Here is a 24,886-nt window from a genome sequence, read left to right as displayed (position 1 = left end):
TGCCGTTGCGTACCATACAGAGCACCGTGACCAAGATTGGGCAGGTGGATTTTAATTGAAACGTTTAATCGAAACGTTTGCATGCCTGATGCGGGGCTTGATCCCAGACTTGAGCTGAAGGCAGATGCTTAACCGACTGAGCCACCCAGGTGCCCTGTCCTTCATTTTCTTTGTTTAATAAATAGAAAACACACTGTCCTCCCTTCCTGCCTTCCTCCGTCACTCTCTGTGCCTCGCTCAGGTGTCCGCTTTCCCCAGGGTGCCGTAGTTCTTTAAGGACCCAGTGCCAGTGACTGAGCTGAAACGGAAGGATTAGGTGGCAGAGTGCAGTTCACGCCATGTTGGCATTTCACTCTAGAATGGACCCGTTTATCACCTTATTTTGCCCCACGACCTGCATTCTCCCCGTTCCCTTGAACAGACCCTCTCAAGCTTTCTGTGTTGCAGTAGCTCGTATAGAACAGGGATCACTGTTGCCTCGTAACTGGCGTGTGGGAGTCTGGGGAGAGCCCCGTGGTCACTCTGCTCACCCGGCAGCTCTCCTGTGTTTGGGGGCAGAAGTCATGAGTGTGGACTGGTGGTGTGTGCCCCTGCTCTCCGCTGGAGTGAGACCCTTACTATCTGTGTCCTTCGGAACCCCAGGCCTGTCACTGCACCCCTCCATCTGTGTTTCCCATTCTCCCTTCCCAGGGAGAGAGCTCCATAGGAACAGGAACCCCTGTTGTGGAAAGATCATGGCTGGAGAAAGAAGGCCGGTGTTGGCAAAGCAGCATCATCAGAAACTCATAAGTGGTAGAAACCATATAGACTTGGGTGTTTTGAAAAGATAGGCTTTACTCCTTTTTTTAATAGGTTTTTTTTTTTTTTGTTTGTTTGTTTTGTTTTGTTTTGTTTTAAAGAGTGGGAGGGAGATAGAGAAGAGGCAGAGGGAGAGGGAGAGAGAGAATCCTAAGCAGACTCTGTGCTGAATGTGGAGCCCAATGTGGTGGGGCTTGATCTCACGACCCTGAGATCATGACCTGAGCTGAAATCAAGAGTCGGATGCTTAACTGACGGAGCCACCCGGGCACCCCAAGACAGGACTTACTTCTCTGGGGCTCTCTCCGCTTTGTTTCCAAGGGAGGCCGCCTGGCCTGAGGTGGTGAGGGCTGGTGGTTGGGGCGCAGTGGGTGGTGGGGGAGGGGCGAGATGTGTTGGTCGGGGTGTGATGAGCACTCCATCTCTCCCAGGTGAGAGGCTGCCTAAGCCTCCACTTCAGAGAGGACTGGGGTTTGTGGGACCCTGTTCTCAGGCCTGCCTCCCTGTCAGGGTGGCCGATTCACCCTGGAGAGGCCTGTACCTGAAATGCCCTTCTTTTCCGCATTCTTTGTCCCAATCCTGCACTGAGAATACAAGATCATTTTCCAGCTTCCTTCCAGCAAAGTCTAACTTCTTTAAAAGAGCCTTTGTTTAAAGAAGATTCGGTAATTGAGCTGTTGCTCTCCTTGGATGTCCGAGCGTTTGGTCTGTGTGGAAATGGCACTAGCAGAGAAAGGTTTTCTTTTGGGCCACACCCTCGGGTCAAAGAAGGGCAACCCCATCATCTGTCAACTAAACAGGGACACTTTTGTCTGCAACAAATGCTACGTCAAATGTGAGAGGTCGGGACAGAGGATGTATATGGAGACTGGTCACCCCAGGTGAAAGACCTCCACGCTTGATGACCCAGACTATGGGAAAAAAATGCTATGTGATTTTTTTTTTTTTTCCCTAAAGCTGAGGGAAAGATAATCTAACTCAAAAAACAAACAAACAAACAAAAAACCCAAAACAGCACACCACCTGTAAAATGCCAAGATGACATCCAAAAGGAAGTAAAACCATGTTGAAAACATGGCATACATAGCGTACCTGCTTCCATTTTGTTAATGGGGCTGTTGTCTTCATGAGGTAAAGTGTGGCGTGTGAGAATCATGGAGGCATCTTTACTCCGGTTCTCTTGCTGTCTCTTCACAGTCCCAGTGTCCTTCCTGTCCAGGTGTAGGATTCCAGTCTGCTGGTGACGGGCCCTGCCAGCCTCTCCAGTCTGGTTTGCCCCTCACTCCAGCACCACCCCTGTCTGTCCAGGTTGATCAGATTGAACTCCTCTTTCTGATGGTAGGATAATACTCTACCTGAGTAATAGACGTTGAGCCCCTGGATGGGCCATCGGACTAGATGACTGTGAGGGTCTCTCTCAAACCTGAAATGTAACGACTGCATGCTTTGAAAAAGCCGATTTGAAGAACTGCCCTTTGTGTTTGAGCTGACCCGAGTTCTTCGGACTGTAAGTGAATATCGTAGAGTAAATCAATTTCGAAAAGACAGACTTTGCCAAGTAAGATCTTAGTTTGTGGTTTGTTTGGTTTTTGTTAAAACTTAGAATATCTTTAAGTTTCAGACTGTATCCTTCAGGTAAGCTTGTATCTCGAGACTTCTAACTTTTTGGCACAGGCTTAAGTTGTAACCGAATAGGGCCCTTTTAATATAAGTTTTAGATCCACCTCCCCCCTTTTCCTTCTGAAGTGCGATCGGTTTGAGGTTACTTCGAATCATCTGAGACCAGAAAGCTGCTCCTTAAATTGAGCAACAGTGGCCAAGACAACTAGAAATTTCATGCTTTCATACGGAAGATTTCAAGACTCTCATTTCACACTCGCTTCTGTGTATTTTGTGTGTTGAACTGTTAGCATCAGGTTACACCTGTTTGGGTTGCTGTCTTTTTTTTTCTTTTGACAAGTGGTGATTTGAAATGCAGAACACACACTCACTCGAGGGCGTCGGAGGGATGTGGAAGCAAATCCTCGTGTAGGCTAGTGACGGGGAGTTACTGCCCTGGCGAGATGGCTCTGTGGCCCCGCCTCACCTCCGTCCCATTATCTACGTTGAAGTTAACATTTTTCTGCATTGGCTTCATCAATTAAAAAAAATTTTTTTTTTTACTGAAGTATTCCAAAGTGAATTATAGACATCATGACATCTAGCCCTAAGTACTTCAGCCTGCATCTCGAAAAAAATGGCATATTCCTTTATAACCGCAATACAATTTTCACAAAATGAACAATAATTGCCTAATGGACTCTCTTACCTAGTCCATTACCTGACTCCCCCCAGTCGTGCCTTCGATGCCTTTTACAACTGGGTTGTTTAGAGCAGAATTCAACTGAGAATCATGTGTTGCGTTTAGTTTTGGTAGGTCTCTTAAACTCCTGTTAATCTAGAATCATTCTCCCCTTTTAAATGACCTGGAATGATCAGCAGGTTGTCTCACCCACATTCAGTTCTTTCCTGTCATATCATTTAATGTGCTCTTTCTCCTCCTGGTTTTCCTGTTTGGTAGAAGTTGCATCTAAAGGCTTGACCAGGGACCCCTGGGTGGTGCAGTTAAGTGTTCGACTTATGATTTCAGCTTAGGTCATGATCTCAGGGTCATGTGATTGAGCCCCACGTCGGGTTCTGCGCTCAGTGCTGAGTTTGCTTGAGATTCTCCCTCTGCCCCTTACGCTTGTGTGCTCGCTCACTCTCTCTCTCTTTAAAAAAAAAAAAAAAAAAGGCTGATCAAATCCAGTTTCAACATCGGGGACAGGAATGGGGATGCTGTTCGCTCAGGAGGAACATGATGTCTGGTTGTCCTAACCAATGGTGCGAAAACAAGTTGGGTCCCAGGTTTAATCTGGGGCCTGTCTGTTCCATCCATGGTCATTACTTTCCCCCCAGGTGACCAGTAAGAAATGGGTGAGGCAATATTTTAGTTATATACTGTACACGTGTAAATTTTAACTATTAACTCACTGTCTCTCCAAAAAGGATTTTTTTATTTTTTGGCCATTTTTTGAAAACCTTGCACAGAATAAGTTTCCTTTTGTCCAGTGGGGAAACCTTGAGGCTATAAGTACCTTGAGCGTCCCCTCAATAAACCATAAGCCCTTCTAGGATGTCGTTAGGCTAGAGTTTGCAAACTGTCCGTCTTTTGGGCTAGACTGAGCTCTCGGGTGTGCTTATTTGGCCCATGGGGCACAAAACAGAAATAAAAATCCAGAGCCAACATTTGGGAGATGTCATATTAAAAATCCGTTATTTCCAGGCCTCTGGAAAATCTTGGCGATCCAGACACCCAAGGTCACGGAGCTGGAGGTATCCACTGGATGCATTGTTAGATGGGGCCATGACCTCTGGGCCACCAAGTACCCCACGTCTCCCGTCCTATTCTGTGCAGCCGGTCTCCTCTGCTGACATAGCCCTGAGGCCCTTGAGGGACGGACCTGTGTTTGGTTTTAACCCCTGCACTGGTGGTCTTTCACCTAGAGAGCAGACCCCCCCCCCCCCCCGACAGCGCATGGGCCTCCTTACGTGGGTGCAGAGCGCCTTAAACTCAGCAGAGACCGTGTTTCTTGGGCCTGAGCTATCTAGGGCATTGCTGCGAATCACAACATCAACACGAATGGCCTCTGGGCCGAAAAGTATTTGTCTTAAAATCCCTGCACCGGAGAGCTCATACAATACTCACGTGAGCGCCCCAGGGAGCCTGCCTCTCGGACAATTTATTCTGACCATACACCCAGCCTGGTAGGACCTCAAAGGATCTTGCCCTCCTCCTCCATGTGAAAACCTCTTATTCTGTAAAAAGCACGACACTCTTTGTGTTTACTTCCTGGTCTTTGAGTGCACGAGTTTGTGCCACGTCCTTAGAAAGGCTGTTGATCATGGCTTTGCACGCCGCTCCGGCCGCGCGGTTTCCCGGAGGGAAACAATTAGAAGTGGCAAATGGGTCAGCGTGTAGGGCCGGCGTGTTTCTATTCTGCGTCAGGCCCTCAGGCTTGCTGTGTTACAGCTAGTGTCCTCCCACTGTGTAGAACGCTCTTGAATCACTGAAACAGCTGGGCTGTGCAGGGACCATCTGATAATTTGTGAAACTGTCTGTATAGACTGGCCTTTGTGTCACCCGAGTTTTGGTAACGAAGGAGCGAACTAGACGGGCTACACTTCTGTACCGTTCTCTGATGTCGTGTGAAGGAGCGTCACTCCTTCAGAATCTTCTGCTTGGCCTTCACTCCGGATGCACGAATGCGTGGGCATTATCTGCGGGGCCCCTGCTCCGCCGCGGGGTCCAACAGAGAGCGGGGGGGAAAGTTGGAGGGCGCCTTGCCCTCATCGTCATCAGAGTCTAGAACAGTGTTCTCCGGTCGCCGGGTCTGTGAGGCAGAGAATGGATGCGTTTCAGGAAGACGAGGGGTACAAGCACATCGTAGACGTGCAGTAAATTTTGGTCATCGGGTCAGCGTGGAGCCCGAGAAAACGGAAAAATGAAAGCTACTCAAGGGCCGTGGGCACTATTTTAATTATCCGATGGAATCACAGAGGGCGCCTCTGGGCAGCAGTGGACAGTGGATGTCGGTGGACGTGGGGGGGTTGGGCTGCCCCTTCCTGCCCCCCCCCCCCCCGACTCCTTCCTCTCCCTCATGGCTCAGCTGCGGGTCTTTGCGTGGATGCCCCCCACTCCGCACCCCAGCACCTTCGGTCTTGCTTTATCGCAAAGCGTTCTATATTTGTCTCACCATGGTCCTTTTAGGGGGGAGGCAGGAGAGTGTAAGAAGCTGAAGTGTAAGCAGGGCGGTGTGCCAACTGCAGAGGAGTCAGAAACGAAAGCATTGCTAAATGCGTAAGCCGGTGAAGACAATATTTATTTTACAAAAGTCGAACTTCACAGCCAAGCCTGCAGAAACAGCCAGAGGCAGCGTCTGAAGGGAGGTCCGCGCTCCATTTCCTCCCCAATGGAAGAGGGAGAGGGTTCTCTCTCGTCCGTGGTGCCCCTGTTTTTAGGCGGTGAAAGTGGCTCGCCAACCCATTTTCGGGGGCTGGGCCTGGGAGAGGCCTTGGGAATACTGCTGTCTGGGCCCACAGTGCATCTGCGTTGACAGAAATGCTCTTACGGAAGGTGAAAGTATCCTGGTAGTATACCTAAAAGTTAGTCCTTTAAAAATGGATAGATATCTCCGGAATCCCAAGAGGTTTGATTTCTCAGATGCAAATCTCCTATGTTATAATATTTCGTCTTCTAAGAAACATTGTCAGTAGGTTTCATAAAATTATTTATATGTAGGGTTTATATTTGGGGGAGGGACCTGGAAGATAAAATTTTTAAGATAGTTTTTTATAAGTGTAAGCGAGCTGGCAGGTTCGTAAGTGGGAAAGGAGCGTCCTCTGAGTGCTGTAAGGGGTTGTCCACACTGGGGACCAGCACATTTTGTCTTCGAAGGGCCAGATAGGAAAGAGCTTCGGCTCAGCAGATGTCGGTCTCCGAGATAGCGCAGAAGCAGCCAGGCCCGGGGCCGATGGGCGCGGCTGCGTGCCAGTGGCTCACGGGCCCTAGGGTGCCAACCCCTGATGGTATAAGCTATTGATTCTCTACAACGTATATATTTAGAATGGGGAGTGCCAGTGTTACTTGGTCACGATTTTCAGATTAAACTGTTAACATAGAGCTGCTGGTTAGTCAATGACAGACAGGAATTGAGCCAGTATTGACTTTTGGGGCGTGGTGGAATAGGGTTTCTAGATATCGCAGTTTTTATTCCTTTCCCCTCTTCAAGGGCAGCATGCTTACGATATAACTTATGAAACTTATTTATATTTTTATTTAAAAAAATTTTAAGCTTTTATTTGTTTGAGAGAGCGAGCACAAGCAGGGGAGAGGAGCAGAGGGAGTGGGAGAAGCAGACTCCGTGGAGCAGGGAGCCCTATGTGGGGCTCCATCCCAGGACCCTGAGATCATGACTTGAGCCAAAGGCAGACGCTTAAACCGACTGAACCACCTAGGCGCCCCACTTATGGAACTTTTTAGATAAGCACGGTGGATTTTGAAGTCAGCAAATGAATACAACTGTCAAAATGTTTCTGCCCTAGAGAAAATGATTCTCGCTGCTTTGTCTATAAATACCTGAATAATAAAGTTGAATTTAGGGGGCGCGTGGGTAGCGCAGTCGTTAAGCGTCTGCCTTCGGCTCAGGGCGTGATCCCAGCGTTGTGGGATCGAGCCCCACATCAGGCTCCCGCTGGGAGCCTGCTTCTTCCTCTCCCACTCCCCTGCTGTGTTCCCTCTCTCGCTGGCTGTCTGTCACATAAATAAATAAAAAATCTTTAAAAAAAAATAAAGTTGAATTTATACGTGTACAAGCAGATGTGCAGTCCCATAATTTAAATGAGTGTATTGCGATTAAAATATGGCCTGTTTTCTCCACTGAATATTTTTTAGACTTAGGACTTTAGTGCAAGTAATGTTTAATAAGGAGTCTGCAGCGCGTATCTCCTCAGTAAATTATTAAAAGAACTGCCATTTCTACTGTATAATATCAACACAAGTGTATAAAATAGGCCTTGCCTCTTAATGAGCGTGTGCTGGCATTCCTTCTGGCATTCCGAGAGCAACGGGTAGTAGATGTGCTCCAAGGATTGTTTGCATTTCTTTCCTTCATTGTTCAAGGTGCACCATTGTGCTTCCCCTTTTGAAGAACTGATGATTGTTTCAAGTCTCTGTTATTTTTAGATGCTTGAAATCCAGCATTCAGGGTAGGAAGACAGAGAAGCATTGGAAAGAAATGCTGCGTTGCACGTTTGGGGGCAACTGGTTGGGAAACCAAAACTGGGTGAATCTTAAAAACTTGATCCTGGTTTCTTTTTTCTTTTTGTTTTTGCTAGTGAGAAAATGATAGTGTTGGCTATATATTCTCTGCCTCCGGCTTGTAAACTCTTGGGGGTTCATTGTGAACAGTGGCTTTAATTTTGTTGAAGTGATTTTAAATGTTATCTAGACAGTCTGGAGCGTAAAAAGGAAATTTGCAAGTTCCTTTCTTCCAGAATGGGTTACGGGCTCTCTGTAGTGTGATTTTGTTTTCTCTGTTCTTAAGTATATAGTCAGACCATCTTGAGATTTGAATGACTAGTGAGACCGTATAACTCAGGATCTTTGGTTTGCTCTTACACTGTTTCTTGGCCTGGAATGTCAAAATGTTTGAAACTGTTCTTTTTCTGGAATGACCTGTCTTCAGTGGTGGCTCCCGAGACTATCAAGGCATCCGAGCTGGAGACCTGGGAGTTGTCCTTGGTGCTTATCCCTCCTTCCCACTCCCCAGCCTGGTCTCCATGTTTGTGTAGAGGACTTCGCAGGTGCTGTTAACATCTGCCTTCGTCCCCACCCCCCGTCCCTCCTCACATAAACAGAATTCTCTCTCTCAAGCATAGCCTGCATTCGGTTCCTGGCAGAACCCTTAACAAGCAGTCGTTGCTGTGGACTAAGGTCCTGGCTCCTTAATGTTAACAAAAGTGCCCTCTGTGCACCCTCCAGGGCATCTCTTGGCCTGACCTCCCTAGGCAGCCACACTCGGAGGCCACACTCCGTCTCCTGTGCCTTTGCTGGTGTGCAGAATGACCACCGTCTCCCTATTTTGCACAGCTGCCTTGTTCTTGTCCTTCATGCCCACACCCCCCAACTACCCCCCCCCCCATGAGATCGCCCCCAGGCAGCTTTCCCTGTCCCTGCCCACTTTGCTCAGGTCTGGTGGCCCTTGGCTTTGTTTGCGCACCCCGTGCAGCTGCCCGTGGGCACACGGAGGTACGGTGTTGGGACTTTTCCTCTGCACCCTGCTGTGGTCCCACATTGGCCCAGGGCCACCAAATCCATAACTGCCATCACCCCTCACCCCATTCCCGCCCATGCACTTGACAAACTGTTGCATATTCCTCTCAGCCCCTTGGTCGCCCTTCCTGCCACTAGGCTGAGTTTCTTTCTCCTGTTTTTGTGCTCTCCCAGTGATTTATAAATGGTCATATTTTCCTTACCATCTCATTTCATAATTTCTTACTTATTTTATTCTGTATGTATCTTTAAGGTTCTCATTCTTAGGCAGACTATCAATTTTAATAATACAAAAATTCTCGACTAGCACATGCATTATTTCCAGCTCCTTCCTACTTTGGAACTGCTGTAAATGCAGAACCTGTAAGGAAAAACTCACCCCATGTGAAGCTCACTGGAGGGGAGGAATTGTGAGCATCCCTGACCCTGAAGCTTCATGGATGGTGCTTGCTGCGTGGCCGCCGAGATGTACTGGGGAGTTATAGCTCCCTCTGGTGGCCATTTCATCAGGTGCGTTTTCATTCTGGACTGTAAAAAATGGTATTCGGATCCACTAATCCTTTGGAGTTCTTTTTAAATTTAATTTTCTGATTTTTAAAATTAACTCAGATCTTTGCTTTTAGCAGGTATTTAAGTCATTCTCAAATAGTGACACTTAGAAGCAGAAGGAGGAATGATTTTACTTTAAGCAAGTCCTGCTTTTTACAGTTGGTTTTTTTTTTTTTTAAATATTTTTTTATTTATTTATGTGACAGAGAAACAGCCAGCGAGAGAGGGAACACAGCAGGAGGAGTGGGAGAGGAAGAAGCAGGCCCATAGCGGAGGAGCCTGATGTGGGACTCGATCCCGGTACGCCGGGATCACGCCCTGAGCCGAAGGCAGACGCTTTAACGACTGCGCTACCCAGGCGCCCTACAGTTGGTTTTAAATAGTAGATGGCATTAACTTTATTTCCCCCTTCTTCTTTTCCTTTCTGTGTCCAGTAATTTCCTTAACTCGTAGCATCATCAAAATGGACAGACTGCAAAAGAATAACTGATACTGGGAAGGAATGAAATTCTTCAGATGAGGGGTGCTGTATTCAGTATGGAATAGAGAGCCTTCATAGACGAAGTGAATTGTAAGGCATTTTTAGCCTCACACTTTGATGCATCAGAACTGAAGCACTCTGTTTTCGTTAAGAAAGGAATTTCCAGGCTGCCTTTGTTAATACAGAAAATTATTATAAGCAGGACCTATATCCATGCTAATTATGGGGAACAGGTATATATCATCTTGAAAATATTTATATTTGGCTTTGGAATTAAAAAAAACAAACAAACCTTACTTGCCCATAGTTCTGAGGTGGTTTAGAAGTTTTTACCGCTACAGGGAAGTTAATGGGGCAGTGTATGACATGAAGAACCAGATTCAGAAAAGGCAGGAGGTTTAGAAAATGTTTTTGTCTTTTCTCTTCCCTGTAGCTAAATTTGTAATGGTACATGTAGATAGCATTACTTTTCAGATTGATACCCCTCGAAGAACCATAGCAACCTTTAAAAAATTTTTTTTTTTTTACACTCAAGATTGGTTAATTTTCTCTCAGGTATGCTTTGGGGGTTTTTGTTCTTGTTTTGATAAAGAAATTCTGTCGGGAGCAGGGGAAGGAGTCCTTAAGTTGTCTTGGGCAGTCTGCCTAAGGGGATATGTTACAGCAAAGGACTTACTTAGAGTCAGGGTGATTCAAGCCCCCATGGAGGAACATGGCATAGATCATTTATCTACTCCTTTTGCAATAATGTTCTTTCCCTTTGCCATTTCTTAACGTCTGCAAATACTGCCAAAAAGCGAAAACCAGAAGAAAGCCATGAATGCTTTCCGTGGGACAGAAAAAATGGGAGCCGCCAGGGAGAAATATTAGCGAGAAAAATGTCAGTGTGAGCAGATATTAAAATAGTTTATTTTCTTTTCAGTTGAAGATACTGAGATGCATTCTCAGAGCTGTTAGGACTGTTTCCATGAGATAATGTTTTCCTGTGATAGCCCCTGATAATGCTAAAACCTTACACAAATGGGAGCTCCTACTGCTTTGTTTAGGGGCCTTCCCCGAAAAGAAAAAAGAAAGCCAGCCTCCAAACCGGGAAGGTGAATCAGCAAAGAATCCGAAGACCATCTCGGCTGGGAAGAAAATGCCACTTAAATGGACGGGTACTTCTTCACCCCCTTGTGGTTGGAGAGCCGAGAAACACGATGGCGACCCCGCAGGTTGCAGAGAAGGGGGGTCAGCAGTGGGGAAGGTGTGCACCACATGGTCATCACAGGGGACATTTTTGTCCCCTGGGCTCCAGCCCTCGGGCAGCTTTCCCTCAAGCCTTTCTCTTGCTACCTTGCGTCCTCTTGGGCCTTTGTGGAGAACCTAAGGCTTGATTTGCAGAGTAGAAGACTCCACAGAGAGTGTCCCTAATAACAGGAATGGCAGAGAAATGTTGCTGGGCCTGATGAGGTCATAAATATTGTCAGGGCCTCAAATTGGGTTGCAATATTAAGAACATACACATTGAAGACAACAGTTTGAGTGTCCGTCGGAGAGAGATGGATCGTGTTCCCCCCCCCCCCAAAGAAACCCAGCAATGCTCCTGGGCAGCACATCATAAATAGCTTCCCAGTAAAATAATGAGAAAGGCCCATGTGAGTGTTTTTATTTACTTATAAATTTGCATGTTGATGTGATCTGAAAAAAGATGCATGCTTGTGGTGGAAATTTCAGCAGACCTGTGAGAGGCAGGGAATAAAAGCGTCTCTTGCTTGGCCTTCCACCCGGGTCTGCTGTGACAGATGCTTTGAGCACAGCCCCCCAGGATCTTTTGTGCGCTGGGTGGGGGTAGGGGGGCGCAAGAATCACACTGGACGATTTTATTAACGTTAACCTCCACGGTACCCTGTAGAAACCGTTCCCGGCCGTCCTGTGTATCTCTGTCTTATCTTTTCTGTGGCCACGGAGAGTTTGAGAATGCTGAAAAGCTGTTGTGATGCAGGGCAGATCACCCCCCCCCCCCCCCCCCCCCCGCTCCCCAGCAGGCCCAGAGCGGGCAGGACTTGGCTTGGAAATTGATGTCCTAGTTCATCTGGCTCGAAGTGACTTCAGTGGCCTTTATTGCCGCAGCTCTGTACCTCGATTTTTTTCAGATATTTTTTGAGCTCCTTCGTGTTCCATGCGCTGTGGAAGAGAGCTTAGGGTCCCTGCCTACTCCGAGCTTAAATTCTGCACCGCCTTTGTCTTCTGAGTCTTTGGCCAACTGCAGAGGAAACCGCTTTGAATGATGCTGCCCCCTCCCCCACCAAGACCCCCTGGCGTGGGAGACGAGGCTGGAGGAGGCTTACTCTGGGACCTGGGTTGCTACTAGTTGTAAGTAAGTAATGCTCCACGTGCAGGTTGCCTGTCCCATGCTAGCCGTCCTCGGTTCAAACGTTGACCCGGACAGCTGTGCCGACGTTGGAACTGAGCACGTCTCAGCTGTGGCAGTCTGCAGCACACACCCCAGGCCGGTGGATGCCGTCACCTGTGCCCTGAGCCGCAGCTGCTCACGGGCCTGGCCCCTCCGTGCCGAGAGCTCTTCCTCTAGCCCCTTATTCAGGTGGCTGAGCGTTCACTGGGCGTCTCTGTACTGCACCCGTGAGCCTCTTACCTACAGCTGAAAAGCATTTTTTTTTTTTAAAGATTTTTTATTTATTTATTAGACAGAGATAGAGACAGCCAGTGAGAGAGGGAACACAAGCAGGGGGAGTGGGAGAGGAAGAAGCAGGCTCATAGCGGAGGAGCCTGACGTGGGGCTCGATCCCATAACGCCGGGATCACGCCCCGAGCCAAAGGCAGACGCTTAACCGCTGTGCCACCCAGGCGCCCCTGAAAAGCATTTTTTAACCTAAACATTGATGTGGTTTTTTCTTTTTTTTTGAAAAAAATTTTACTTCTACCCTCACTCCCTTTTTATTCATGTCACCTTCTGACGCTCAAAGAAGTCCAAGTTCATTTATAGAAATTAGTTATAAAAGCAGCAACAGCTGTCTCAAGGAGGTGGGCTTGTGTTCTGTGGCCTTCAGGATTGCCTGTGTTGGTAGGAGGGGTTTCCAGAGGGAGGCCTGGAGGGTCCCGTGGCCTCATGAGCTGCCGTACTGGGGAGTTGCCTCTCTCGAGAAGGTGGTCCCGAGGTTTCATAGCGGTCTCCCCTTCTCGCAGGTCTTTCCTGCCCTTGGCTTTTCACCGGAAGCCTTCTAGGATGGTTGTGACTATGGCACTGAGGCCTTGCTGGCCGAGTTGTCAGCATCGTCGCAGGGACTCTTTGGGTCCCCATGCTGGTGGCTCAGGAAGTTTCCAAGAGGAGCTGGGTCAGTTACTAGAGTTTCTCTAAAGGAGTAGCGTAGTGTATCCCAGAAATGCTTTTCATGGAATCTTGTTTTTTGGGTCCAAGAAGGTATTGTTTTGCTGAGCCCTGTTCACCCTTCTCCGGAAGCAGCGTGGTGGCCTGCAGGGGGACAGGGCTGTGTGCCGTGTTTCCTTGCGGCTTATGCAGCATCAGTGATGCCGATCAGCGATGGTCCTCAACGATGGCCCTAGTTCTCAAGGCACCTGTATTGGCGGCCATTGTGGGGGTGCAGTTCAGCAAGGAGCACAGGTTTCACTAGATGCCACTGGAATGGCAGGGAAGCCTTGACGGTGCTAGGACCTGGGGTGAGGTGACACGTATCGGTGGCCCAGGCGAGGCTCGCTTCCCTGTGCGTTTCTTCTCCTGAGCTTGGAGTGAGCAGGGGTCTTTGCAACCAGACTGCAAAAGTTCTAGTACCTTTCCCACAATAAACAGGTTTAAATGAACAACATCCAGGGCACCTGACTGGCTCAGTCAGGGACGCATGTGACTGTTGATCCTGGGGGTCATGAGTTCGAGCTCCACATTGGGTGTATAGATTACTCTTTAAAAAAAATAGTAGTAGTAGTAGTAGTAATAATAATAATAAACAACTTAAAAAATTTTTAAAAAACTAACAATGTCCACAAACCTCAAGAATGTTTTTGAAAGAGTTTATGGTCTCATCTCAACAAAAAATGAGAGAAGGTATAAATAACCAGATTGATGAATTTGTCTTAACAAGATGTTTGCATGGCAGAAAATAGGCCATGAAGTTAAAAAAGGGGGGGCAAACTGGGGAAAATAATGCCAGTTTCTATCACAGAGAAAGAGCTAATTTCTTTAACATGTACTGATCTCCTGCAAATCAATAAAAAGACCAGTAACCTAATTGAAAAATGTTCGGAGGGCGCAAGCAGTTCAGAGAGAAGGCAGTACCAGCAACAGCTAAACGTACGAGGATAGCTCATCTCCCCAGCAAGGAAAGAAATCGCAATTAATCCAGTGAAATACCATTTGCAAAGATCATGTTGCTAAAAATTAAAATTTTAATAGCACATGGAGTCAATAAATAATCCTGTACTAACACGTATGGTGATAGACGGAAGCACACGGACCCTGGTGAGCACCGAGTAATGGATGGAGACATGGAATCGCTGTAGGAGACACCTGACACTAACATAACCTGTGTGTCAACTCTTCCAATTTAAGAAAAATTTAATAGCACAGCATGTTGGCGGGAGTGTGGGGAAATGGCTTGCTTTCGACTGTTGGAGGCCGTGTGAGTGGTGGGGCCTCTAGCCGTTGGGGAAGACTCATCAGCGTGACCACGGCCTCTTACCCTGAGAGCAGCCTTCCCAGTTCTGTCCGCGTATATGGCAGATGCACGTGTGCCTGTGCGAAGTGAAAGGTGTACAGAACCGTGCATTCCCTCCTGAGGCCGTCGGAGAGATGAGGAGTAGCAGAAGTGCTCCTGCATCCGCGGGGTCCTGTGTTGGGACAGTGACATTGGTTCCGTTCCCCCACTTTCCAGGCTCTCCCCTCGGCCGCTTTTTCTGCTGGTTTTTTTCTTAGCTGGGTTCTCATTCGCAGCAGAGAGAGGGCGTCTCCGGCGAAGTTTGGGGCTTGCCTTTTATTGGGTCACCCCTGACGCGGGAGCAGGTGAACGGAACGTTCCGTATGTTGACCGATAGTGGAGTAACTCTCTCGTTTATATGAAAAGACAAGCTCCGGCTCTATGACTCACAGCCCCTCCCGCCTTCCTTTCTACAATGTTCCCCAGCAGGTCTTTGTCCCTTGTTACGGCCATTTTACAAATGAAGCCGTGGAGTCTGAGACCTACTGTGTTTTTGAGAGACTGTAATTTTGTATGTGATAATGAAATCAGTCGTCACATCCGTCTGAGGAGGTAGACATGGTTTACACTTTCCAGATGAGAAGCACTGCGGCTCAGAACGGTTCAGCGCTTGGTCTGGAGTCAAGGCAGGTACGTGGCAGAGGTGGGGTTGGACCCAAGGTTGTTGGCAGAGACCCTGCCTCCCTGCTTGTGGGGCTGCTGGGGTGCCCTGGTCCGGCCTCCTGACCACGAGGTTCAGCTGGGCTGGGGTGAGGCTTGGGTCGCAGTGTTTACAGCCACCCCCCCCCCCCCCCCCCCGTCCCTGGGTGACCGGAATGAGCAGTTCACACCACCAGAAAATAATGAGGTTCTCTAAGGATTTTGACATGGTGAAGGATTCTTTTTTTTTTTTTTTTTAAAGATTTTATTTATTTATGTGACAGAGAGACAGCCAGCGAGAGAGGGAACACAGCAGGGGGAGTGGGAGAGGAAGAAGCAGGCCCATAGCGGAAGAGCCTGATGTGGGACTCGATCCCGGATCGCCAGGATCACGCCCTGAGCCAAAGGCAGACGCTTTAACGACTGCGCTACCCAGGCGCCCCGTGGTGAAGGATTCTGATCCCTGCCAGGCTGAGAGTTCTCCTTCGCACTGCCAGGCCCGTGTCCGTGCAAGAAACTGATTTCTGACACAAGCTGGAAAAGAAGGGAAGCAGCAGACAGTGGCCAGGACCCCCAAGTAGGAAGGATGGGCACAGTGCTTGGAGGGTTCTAGAAAGCACTCCATTCCCTGTCTCTGGCTGAGGGTCTTCACTGGTCAGCAGTTGCTGGCTTCCCATGAGGTGGCTTTGGAGGGATCTGGGCAACCCAGAGGAACTTCAGAGGACTGGTTTGTTCTCATCTTCCAGCATTGGCTTTCTGCACTCATTTCCCTGGAAAAGTTGCTCAACCAGATTGGGGAGGTGGGGGATGGGGCAGGAACGAAGTTTTCTGTGCAGAAATCTGCAGGTAGAGATGTACCAGCAGTGGGGGCCCAAGAAGGAGGAGGGCTAGGAAGGGAAAACCCATCTTCTCGTCTTTTCTTAGGATCCTTGTAAATCAGAAGAGTTACAAGGAAGAAATTTAAAAGTTACAAATGATGTGATGAAGATTTAAGTTCAGTACGCTTTATTACATATGAACATCTTAATGTTTTTTGTAGTGGATGGATGCACGGAAAGTAGGACCCCTTTTGTTTTCCTTCCCACGCGTCATGAGATTTTTGTGTTCTCTTAAGTACATTTTGAGATTAATTAGGAAAATCAAATTGCCAGACACTTGAGATAACAATGTACGTTAGTGATATTCGGAGGTGATTAAATGCTGTTTCCTCTTCTTGTGAAAAAAAGAAAAGCAGACAGAACTTACATTCTGGAAGCCACATCAGCAAATCAGAAAACCCTCACTGTCTGCATCTCACCGTGGGATTCGTTACCTTTGATCTGAGCCTGGGGCAGAGAGCATATGAAGGGGCTGCTGCCTCCTAGAGAATCGGGCGTGTGTGTGAGGCCTGCTTTATCTCGCGGATGCATCTTGGCTGCTCCCACTTATCCAGGGAGAGCGGCGTAGAAGGGATTTTAAGACATCTTCTGAGGGGTAAAAACAAAAAGGGGGGGGCCTTGGTGATGAGCTGGTTGGTGTTCAGAATAGAATGAGTGGGGCAAAGAGGCACCGACCGAGGGTGCGTGGTCCAGCCAGAGCCGTGGCCCACATCCCATGAGCAAGCTAACCCACGGGGCGGACAGTGTCTCTTCGTCTCATCAGTCAGGTCGTCACTAACCTACTGGGGAAGAGAGATGTGAGGCAGAGTGCGCACACAGGACTGCAGAGCTCAGAGCCCCAGGAACCAGTGGTTCTCAAGCCGGGCTGCACCTTAGAATCACACTGGGGGCCCGGAGTTGCAGAGAGGGGCTGGGTTAGGGCTTCTGACTCCTGACTGTGGCCTGGTGTGTGTGCCAGCAACCCAGGGAACTCACCGACCCTAGCCCCAGAGCCCTCACCAGCGTGATGTTCCTCAGGCCCCACAGTCTTCTCTTGACCTTCCGGCAACATCACGCTTTTGGGCAGGGTGCCGGGTAAGCCTGCTGGTCTCCGGCACCTAGTTTTGAATAATGGAAGTTGAGTTAATGCATACTTATGCCTTTATGGTGGATAATAATCTGTATTTATTATTGCACAGCTAATCTGTACTTATTATTAATCCTATTTATTGTCAGTGTTGCAAGGGGCTTCATTCGAAATTCATTGTCTTTCTAATGAAAACAGTCGCACGGTCTAATATTCTTCCTGCCGGCCTGTGTGGCTAGAGCTAGAAGCCCGGAGTTATTTCTCTGCACTGCTCTCCTGCATCTGAAACCAAGCCTTGACCTTCTCTCCCAGGCCCCTTTGTCCTACAGCAGGGATGGGAACAAAAGACTTTTATTTCACCTGTCTGGGGCGCCAGGCAAAAGCAAAGGAATCCCTCGCCAGCCTTTGCAATTCCCCAACAGCTCTCAGCTCAGAAAGCCTTTATCCTCCTCTGATATTTACTCAACACCTGACACCTCCTGGGAATCTTTAAAATTGTTCTAGAAAGAAACCATTCTGCTGCAAGTACCTATTTTTAGACTTTATAAAGCCTTTCTCTCTATCTACCTAGCCTGCTGTTTGAAAGGCACCAGTATCTTTTGTCTTTCAAAGGTCAGCACCCTCTGGCTCATTCCCCACCTGAACCCCCCTACCCCCGAGCCCTGGAATGCTCTGGGGGTGTACATCTCTCTCTCCATTCTGACCAAAACCCAAACCACAGGTTTGACCTTTACACCAGAAATTATATAACAGGGGTGGGGGTGTGTGTGTGGAGAAAGCGACTTCTAAGCAGTGAACCTTGGATGAAAGTGAGTATGAATTGGTAGGTCGTGGAACGCTCGATCTGCCCGGGCCACCTGTAACCTGTCCACTGGACTGGTTTGAGTGTTGGACTGTGCAGTTGGCTGGCCACGTTCACAGGTACACCGGATGGTGACCAGCTTAAGGTGGCAGCAGCTGGAGAGTCCTGGCCCGAACTCTATAAAATGGGATTAAGACGATGACGTGGGCCTTGGCCACATTCTGGTCAGCCTGGGGGTAATCTCTGTGGTCAGGGGTTTTGGCTTTTTTCTTTCCGTGAACCCATAGGTCGTAACGAATGGGGACTATGTGACTTTGAAGGCAATGACCGTTGAGAGTGAAGGTGTGAAGCCCGCAGTCCAGGGGCAGCGGCGGAGGCAGTTCTGTAGATCTTCTCTCCTCTTGGCCTTTTCTTGCTTTTTCCACCTTTGTCCTGTTCTTGCTTTCTCCCTCCCTCTCTCCATATGGGCCACATGGGAGAACTGAAGTGCCCTTAATGTCGTCGTGTGCACTCACGCTTCGGGAGGTGACTGCCCACCTTCTCTGACCCTCTCATGTGATCTCAGGGGAATCTCGGAAATAAGAAGAACCGGAAAACCAGTTAAACAGAGGCAAGCAGGCAATATTTTGGAACCATCAGATAATGATAGAAATGTTAAGATGACTGTGTGGAAATCAGGAAACTGTAATTTTTACAACCAAATGGTACCTTGTGGCATGCAAATATTTGGAGATCTGCTTGCAAGCACGTAGACCTCTTTCCCCCTTTTGCCTATAGAACCCTCCCGACAGGCTTTGGAGCCATTCGTCAGGGTGACCTGGGCCACGGGCCTCAGGAAGACAACGACTAAAGAGTTTACTAACCTACTTTGAGGTTGGCTTCCTTTTGGTCCACAGTAGGACTTACTGAGTAAAAGTTTTGATTCATGCTATTAAATTTGAAGTAGATAAATTTCATATGAAATTCTTTTAAAAGTAAAACTCCCAATAAAACCAACCAGGTGTTCCTTTAGGCAAAATTTTTCTAAAATTGGGAAAAAGAACATACACATAGAAGAGCTTGAAATGGGCTCACAATAAAATATTAACACCATATGAGAGTGGTAGGATTACCAGTTATTTTTGTTTTTTATATTTTCTAAATTTTCTGCAGTAAGTATATTAGTGAATGTTATCCGTATATTGAAAGAACAATGGGCGTGCCCGATGATGGAGATAGCACACTTGAGAAGGAGCTCCTCCTAAGGAGATAGTGAGGTATGTATCATATCCTTATATGTATGTCCTAAGAATATATATGTGCAATATGTTTTGTAAAATATTTATATTTTACGTATATATCCAAAGAATTAAGTATAAGGATGAGGCTGTCGGGGAGCAAGAATGTCCTTTCGCCCTCAAAGTCCTGTTAGCCAGACTAAAAATCAAATTGACATAAGACAGATTAACAGGAGAAAATCAAATTTAGTAGAGTAAGGAAGGGGAATTCACACGGACATGGAAATTCCAAGGACAGGCACAGTGACGTGCATGTGTCCTTTGAACTAAGGAGAAGGGCATGGGGGGTGGGGGTCTGGGACTTCAAAGGGAAGGACTGCCATTCACAGGGAGATGAAAAAGAGTGAATGTTTGGTAAACACATGTTTGCTGGGCCTCTCAGAGACAGTGGGACACAGGATTTGATCAAACAGGCCTTGCTAGGTTCCTCTCTATCTACCAAACCAAGCCTAGGTCACGGGATAACATGGTTATCTATGGTGATCGCTCTCTTCCTGCAGCAGGTCCTCTATCTTTTTAAGTAGTTGTGGGGGAGATAGAGAGCTTTTCCTGAATCTACAGGGTTTTGATTGCTTTTTAGTTTTTAATTTTTTAAAAAGATGTTATTTATTGAGAGAGAAAGCACAAGTGGAGGGAGAGGGAGAAGCAGACTCCCCACTGAGCGGGGAGCCTGGTGTGGACTTGATCCCAGGACCCTGAGAGCATGACCTGAGCCGAAGGCAGACACTTAACCGACTGAGCCACTCAGGCGCCCCTTGATTTCTTTTTAACTCAAAGTGATCTTCATGTCAAAGCAGTGTATTTGGCGGCAGCCTTCCCTTGGCCCCTAGAAAGCAGTGTTTATCATAATGACAGAGTTCAAACAATCTGAAATAGTTTTAATTGTAGTAGATCTCTAAAATGGAATAGTATGAAATCTTAATTAAAAATTGTGACAGTGGAAACCTATCCAATGAAAAAGTAAGTTACAGATTGATGTGTATAATTTGTTCCCATCTTTTTGTAAGAAACCTACACATAAACAGAAATATAGGTGATCTGAAAGGGTAGTAACATGCTGATGTGTTAATAGTGTTAGAGAAAGGGATTCCTGCGTGTTCGTTTTCTTCCTTCACCTGTGTGTGTGTGTGTGTGTGTGTAAGTGTGTAATTTTCCTGTAAAGGATCTACATTGCTTTGATAAAGATTGGAAAAGTTTCAGTTTTAGAAAATAAAATTGCCTCTTTAGTGAGTGAGTACCTATGATTTGAACCCCACCACAGACCTTATACCCCGTGGTTTAAATCCATCTTCTTGTACCTTCAAGAGAATTATAGCAATGATAGAGCTTAACCTGATAAACCCAGCTGCCGAGTGAACTACTGATAATTATGACGGCTGAGATTTTTAATTGCCATTTGTATCTATGAATACTTTTTTTTTTCTTGTATGTTTGGATTTTTCTAGCAGAAGCGGCAGTGCTGTTTACTATACTTTATTGAAGATGAGAAGCTTGATCTTAGTAATGGGAAGCTAAATAATGAAGGTTGTTCAAAATGGTGTTAAAGGAGGTGAGGCTCTGAGCCCAAAGGCCCTGTGACGGATGGCTGCTATTTTGGAGTTCAGAAGCTGTTTCTCTATTTGGGTTTTGCAGCTGAGTTCCCTGGGCTGAGGCCGTTAGAACACTGGCTCCAGGATAATTGGTAAATGACTAAGGAAGACATTGGCCTTATTCTGTAACGTAAAGTTTTATTGGTGAGAGGGGCTCATTAGAAAACAATTACATTAGGGGCGCCTGGGTGGCTCAGTCCATTAAGCATCTGCCTTTGGGTCAGGTCACAGTCCCAGCGTCCTGGGATCGAGTCCCTCGGTGGGTTCCCTGCTCAGCGGGGAGTCTGTTTGTGCTCTCTCTCCTGCTTATGCTCTTTCTAAAAAATAAAATCTTAAACAATTAACACTAATCTTGAACGTGGTGTATAAGCTAAGTGCTAAATTGTGTGCACAGATGATAAGTGTTGAAGGCTTCGGGAAAATAAGACCTGGATGGGCAGGGAGAGGCCAACCCTTCCGTCCCGGAAGCCCCAGGGCCAGCATGGGGAACTCGACACATGGTAGCAGCTTGATAAATACTTGCTGAATGAGACAGCATCTGAGTTGGATTTTTAAGCCCGGGTTCCTAAATCTGTGAGCCTGGATCGTGACACCACAGGGCAAGGGACTGTGCCTTACATACGAGCATTCTGGGATCGAGAGATTCAGTTCCTGCTCACGGTCGCAAATGATTCCCAATCCTCACACCACTGCTGGCGTTTCAGGTGCCCACTGATTAAATGACGAGAGAAGAGGGCGGGCACGTTCCCCGACGACTTTCCTGGGAGAGACTTGTGATTTCAGAAAGGTGGAGATGTTAAGTTGCCTAAGTCGAGCAGAGAAGGTGGTTAATGGCATCATTAGAGTTAGTTTGCAGGTCTCCTGACTCCTGGCTTGTCCAGCCTAGTGATTCACCTGAGCCCATTGACAGTGGACTGCTCCCTGCCATGGTTTCCACCAGGCTGCCTTGACGCGCTCCGGCTCATTTGTGTCCTGCCTAGCCGAACGCAAGGCTCGGGGCTTCTTGCTGGGTTAGTTTGGGGGGATGCGGCTCAAAGTACTTGCATCTGTCTTTCCGTGGATCTTAGTAACTGTGCCTTCACGTCCAAGGTGGCATGCCGGTAGCCAGAGAACTCAGTTTGGGGCCTCCAGGAATTGGTCATCAGCTGCTTGTTTGAGCTCAGCGTGGCCCTTGGACATGGGGCATCGATTTCCAGACATTAGAAAGGGGCGATGTGTTAATGCATGGAGTTGTCTTTCTGCCTGCTTGCTTCATTTCTGATTGTTGTAAAGAACCAATATTTAAGTTGGATATTGTCCTGTTCCAACACAACGCAGCGGCCTGTGGCGCCTTGGGCGGGGGGAATGCCTGTGACATTTACCGAGGTTTCTAAAGTAAAGTGGCTGACAAGAGAGCAAGGCCAGTGTCATGGGTGGTGGTGGTGGTGGGGTATATGTGGACTGGATTTCTTGATAAAAGCTCTTTTATCTCATTTTATCTTTTTCCCCCAGTTTATGTAAACGGAAACATTTAGGAAAGCGCTAATTGTAATACTGGTGAGCTGTTTTATGTATGAGAGTGTACATTTGATGGGAAGACAGTGTACTGAAGTATACCTCTTGAATTAATCTAGTACAGGCATACCGTGCTTGCAGATACTGCTTTTTAACACAGAGTGAAGCTTTGGAGCGACCCTGCATCAAGCAAGTCTGTTGGTGCTGTTTTTCCAATAGCATTTGGTCACCGTGTGTCTTTGTGTCATATTTTGGTCATTCTCCCAATTCTTCAGACTTATTCATTGTTATATTTGTTACGGTGATCTGTGATCCATGGTTATGACTCACTGAAAGCTCAGATGATGGTTAGCACTTTTTAGCAATAAAGTATTTTTAAAAAATATTTTGAAGATTTTATTAGAGAGTGAGCACGAGTGGGGGGCAGAGGCAGAGGGAGAAGCAGACTCCCTGCTGGGCGGGGAACCTACCTACTCAGGGCTCAGTCCAAGGACCCCAAGACCATGACCTGAGCCAAAGGCAGACGCTTAACTGACCCACCCAGGTGCCCCTCAATAAAGTATTTTTAACTTAAGGTATGTGCTTTTTTTTTTTTTTAAAGACCTAATGTTATTGCATACATAATAGACTCCGGTAGAGTGTAAACAGAACTTTTATACGCTCTGGGAGACCAAAAACTTCATTTGACTCCCTTTATTTGGTATTTGCTTTACTGTGGTGGTCTGGAAGGGAACCAGAATGTCTCCGAGGTACGCCTGTAGAAAAGAAAGCTAGCTTTCGGTCAGGTAGAGAGTTTTCTAATTGTTGCACATAACCTACTGAGGTAACATGGGTAAAACAGGAAGGATGTTTTATGTAGTACAAAGTCCTGAAAATCCCTGTCTGCATTTGTAAGGAAGGGAGGCATCTTGTTTTATACTCCAAGCAGCTGCTGCCACGAAAGCCGTGTCAGCTGTGGCACATCTGGTCGCCCGGGCCTTTGACAGCTGCCTGTAAAACCTCTGTGTACTGTCTTCCCCGGGTCCGTGCTTAGAAATCCCTGATACTGTTCTAGAGCATATCCCAGTGACACCTCTTTTTTTTTTTTTTTTAAGATTTTATTCATTTATTTGACAGAGAGCAGGAGAGCGCAGGCAGGGAGAGCAGCAGACGGAGAGGGAGAAGCAGGCCCCCCGCTGAGCAGGGAGCCCAATGTGGGCCTCGATCCCAGGACCTGGGATCATGACCTGAGCCAAAGGCAGATGCTTAACCAACTAAGCCACCCAGGTACCCCCAGTGACACCTCTTAAATGTGAATTTTCCAATTTCTTCTCTGTGGCCCTCGCTTCCTTTGGCATATTTTTCCTGAGGTGGTCACACCTGCTTTTGGGAGCCTCCTGGACCTAATAAATATATTCACCAGGGATCGATGAAGTCTTTGGAGGAGTGAAGTGGTTAGGAGCATTTCTTTTCAAATGTTACCTGATTGACCACTCTTTGTGACCTGATGTTTCTAGCACATTCTGTCCTCCAGCTGCACAGAACAGCTCCCCTGAACCCACCCGAGTCTTGCTCACTGGCCAGGCCCAGCTCAGAGCCTGCCTTTTCTTTGTCATGCCTTGGGTCTTCAACCACCTCTTTCCTTGGTAGAGATGTCTGAGTCATATTTTCCAGTTGGCGCTTGGCTGTTTGTTTTGGGAACATACTGGCTCTTTGCTTCTCTTTTCTGTGTCTTGGGGACTTTATTCTTTGTAACCAAATCTCCAGGTGTTGGATTGGAGACAGAAGTGATAGGGAAGAACAGAACTTTTATCCTCCTCCTTGTAATTAGTAGCCTGATCAAAGGTCTGTGGAAAAGAAGGAAGGTGGGGAAGAAAGAAAAGAGTTGTCCTCAAGCGGCCAAACTCTTTTTCAGAAAGTCCATGAAGCAGGAACGCCACCCAGATACCTCTAGAAGGATGGGTTGAAGATGGTGTGGGGCTCATGACTGCAATATGCAAGAGCCACCACCAGATGGTGATGGCAGCTTCTTGGCCCCGGCGGGACTCTGGGACTCCCCCTCCCATCGAAGGTCTCTCAAAGCATAGTATTGGTGGTGGGTACTCATGCCATTGTCGTTCCTGTCAAAGAGTAGTATCTTAAGCAGCCCCTGAATTCCATTTTAAGAAATCCCTGCCCTTTAAAAGGAAGCGTTAAAGAAAAAGACTTTTGGCTCAGTGAAGTGCCTATTTCCCCCCTCAACATTTGTGACTCTTGGAAGCGGGCATGTGAATGTTCTTGGCCCTGAAGTAGGACGTTACAAAGAGTTTGGGTCAGAAACTTCCTCTGACTTGGGCTGCAAGTTGGTATACCTGTCACAGTTTGGGCGGAGGGGTCATGTGATCCAGCTTTGACCTTCGGATGCTAAAGTGATTTTTTTATGTCGGCCTCCCTAACCTGTTGGAGACATTGGTTAAAATAGAGTAGGAAAAATATCTTTTGCTGTTGGATATGTGTGAGAACGCTCTTCGAATTGAGGGGAGGTCAGTGGGGTGGATGTGGTTGATGAGGACTGTACTGTTAGGGCCACAAGCTTTCGGGAGGGTACGTGAATGTGGCTGGGGCTCAGGCTCCCTGATTGTGAACTGCTGGTTTCTCCCTGAGCAATTATTTAAACACGATTATCCAGAAGGATTTCTTCATTTCCTTGAATGCCCTTCCTTTCAACATTGGTGGGACCATTTAGGGGAAAACGCCATTCATTTTCAAAAAAGGGACGTTCCGTGTGCCTTAG

General features: G+C 47.4%; 1 protein-coding gene across 3 annotated transcripts in view; it reads left to right on the top strand.

Annotated features, from left to right (window-relative positions):
- Positions 1-24,886, top strand: part of NEDD4L (NEDD4 like E3 ubiquitin protein ligase) — a 333,206-nt gene that overhangs the window by 109,246 nt on the left and 199,074 nt on the right. The gene's annotated exons all lie outside the window — the stretch shown is intronic.

Source organism: Ursus americanus, chromosome 19 (genome assembly GCF_024610735.1).
Source record: "Ursus americanus isolate L20-20 chromosome 19, mUrsAme1.1.p, whole genome shotgun sequence".
NCBI classification, from domain to species: domain Eukaryota; kingdom Metazoa; phylum Chordata; class Mammalia; order Carnivora; family Ursidae; genus Ursus; species Ursus americanus.
Note: the sequence above shows the minus strand (reverse complement) of the source record. Positions and strands in the feature narration are given on the sequence as shown.